Source organism: Papaver somniferum, unplaced genomic scaffold (assembly GCF_003573695.1).
Source record: "Papaver somniferum cultivar HN1 unplaced genomic scaffold, ASM357369v1 unplaced-scaffold_19, whole genome shotgun sequence".
Taxonomy (NCBI): domain Eukaryota; kingdom Viridiplantae; phylum Streptophyta; class Magnoliopsida; order Ranunculales; family Papaveraceae; genus Papaver; species Papaver somniferum.
Window position 1 is genome coordinate 14502343 of NW_020628818.1, and position 3047 is coordinate 14505389.

The window sequence follows — 3047 nt, forward strand, 5'->3', positions numbered from 1 at the left end:
TTACACTGGATATGAGATTAAACTTGGACACTTCCGTATACACTGAGGTCCGATATTGTTTCCAAGAAACTCTCAAGTTGTATGTCTTCATTAGGAATTCAGAAAATGTAGATTCGTTCTCTTCGAACTACAGTATCTCAGTCTCAGCAGGTAAAAATCAACATTTATGAACATACTTCAAAAACCCATGCTTTATCATGTCTTTTTCTTATCAATTTTAGATCAATTTCCTCCTCATCGTCCTCTGTTAGTTCCTCCTCATCAAATGCAGATTTGGTCATAACCCTACTTGAAAGCTACGGGTTTACTAAACCCTTCATTTCTATAATAATTACTAAGTATCCCTCGATTCTCTCATCCGATCCTCAAACCCTAAAACCCAATATTGATTTTTTTTTTCATATCTAAAGGTCTTTTTGGACTTGAGCTTGCCAAGTTCATCTCTTCCAACCCAAATTTGTTGAAAAGAAACTTACAAAACCATATAATCCCTCCGTTTAATACCCTTAAGAACATTCTTCATTCTGACAAGAATGTTATCACCACTGTCAAACGTCAGTCAAGTGTTTTCTTTAATGTCAATCTTGGTATAGGAAATATGATGGTAAACACTGAGCTTTTGAGAAATCAAGGTGTCCCTCAACACAATATTTCTAAATTTTTAATCAACCAACCAAGATGACTCTCGGAAAACACTGATCGATTTAAGGAGGTTGTAGAACAAGTTAAGAGTATGGGTTCGCTCCTTATAAAATTACATATCTTCTAGCTATTCAAGTAATGACAGGGTTGAGCCAATCGAATAGGGTCAAGGATGGGTGTTTAAAGGAGATTGGGTTGGTCTGAGAAACAAATTCATAATGCATTTAGGTACCATCCTGTGTGTATGATGACTCTGACTCTCTGATAAAAAGATAACCTCCATAACGGATTACCTTGTGAATCAAATGGGTTGCAGTTCGTCTAATATAAGCCAATACCCAGTTATTTTTGAGACCTGTTTTGAGGCATACTTAAATTAAGAGCCGAACCTATATTTTTTGAATTTTTTCCTAGGTTCGGCTGATGAAATTTCAGCCGAACTTAGGCAAATGTATGCCTCAAAACAGATTTTTTATTTTTTGTGAAGTTTTTTTTTCTAATAAGAAAGATAGTATTTTCATTGATTGAGAGAAAGTTACATATAATCCAAGCAGGGAATTGACTTGACCATTCATCCTCAAAGATTGAATCTTTTCCATGTTTTGCAATCTTGTGTGCAACATGATTAACATATCTAGGTACATGAGTACATTTCCAGCTATCAGAAAAATTTAAAACACTTCCACAATCAGTTATCAAGTTTCTAGTGGTCCATTTAATTGCTTCTAATTTACGTCTCTACCATTCAAAGCACTAATAACGTTTAGACAGGTGCACATATCTATAACCTTTTTGTCTCGCCCATAATGCAACTTCTAATATGGATTTTCCTTCTGCCTGTTCTGGATCTAATGCTTTTGTCATGCATCATCTAGCTCCATCTGGGATACCTGCACAAGACCTACTTACTAGACCAATACCTACAGATTTAGTGAGATCATCAAAAGCAGCATCACAATTTATCTTTATAAAAGGATTATCAGGTTTCTGCCACTCTCTAGTAGGTTGCATGATGCTAGGAATAACAATTTTACTACTTGAGACAAACACTCTATTCCAATATGCATAATCTGTTTTTAATTAGGTGAATAACTTGACTAAGAATTTCCTGATGGCCTTCAAAAAATTTCCTGCATCTGCATTTCCAAATATGCCAAATAATAAAGGCATACCATTTATGAATAGTGTCATTAGTATAAGATTGATTACTTCCCTGGAATAAGCTGCAAATCCAATCATAGAAATTACCATTAGTAATAACAGGATGCAAGCTGGATTAATAACATTCCAAACATTTCTAGAGAAGGTACAATCCATGAAAATATGTTTCATACTTTCTGTGTGCATATAACAGAAGGGACAGTTAGGATCTGTGTTATCACACTGTCTATCAAGATTTTCTCCCAATGATGGACATTTCTGAAGACATCTCCATAGAAAATGGAGGATATTAGTTTTCCAAAAATGTTTCCAAGAGATAGGAATTGTATTACTAAAACATCATTTTCCTGATTCCTACTGTTAAGAATAGCTCTATATGCAGTTTTGACTGAGAATTCACCATTTAGGATTGGTTTCCATCTAAGACAATCTTTCCCATTAAAAGGAATCCTAATGTTAAGGATAGCATTCAAAATATTATTATCAAAAAGAGCATTCAAATTCTGGAGATTCCAGGATTTAGTATCTTCATCAATCAACTGAGAGACGGTGTTCATATTACTATAATAAAATTGGTTATTCACAGTATTGGGGATAGATGGAATCCATCTATCTTTCCAGATACATATGGCAGAACAATCTCTAACCTCCCAAACAACATATTCCTGATAATATCCAGACCTCTACATATACATTCCAAATCCATGAATAAGAGGATCACTAAAAGGATCAGTAAGAGGAAAATACTAACCTTTCATGATTTTATACCACAAATCATCTTGAGAATGGAGCATTCTCCAAGCCAGTTTACCAAGCAAAGCCAGGTTCATGATTGATAGCCATCCAACCTTGTTTCTTTCTAATATTTTTTTATTGAATCAACTATCTCATGAGCTACCATAATGTTATCGGTTATACATTTTCCAGAGACAAAAGCAGTTTGATAAGGAGTTATTGTTTTTTCAAGAACATTCTTGATTCTAGAAGCTAACACCTTAGATATTACTTTGAATTGTTACACAAGGAGATAGGTCTGAAATCAACAGCTTTCTTAGGACAATTACTCTTAGGAATGAGAGAAATAAAATTATGGTTCACTTGTTTTAAAAAATGTTTAGAACGAAAGAAAGACTGAACCATACTAACAAGATCATTACTTATAGTATCCCACATGGTTTGGTAAAAATCAGGTGGAAAACCATCTGGTCCAGGGGAAGTCCAAGGTTTCATATCAAAAAAAATTC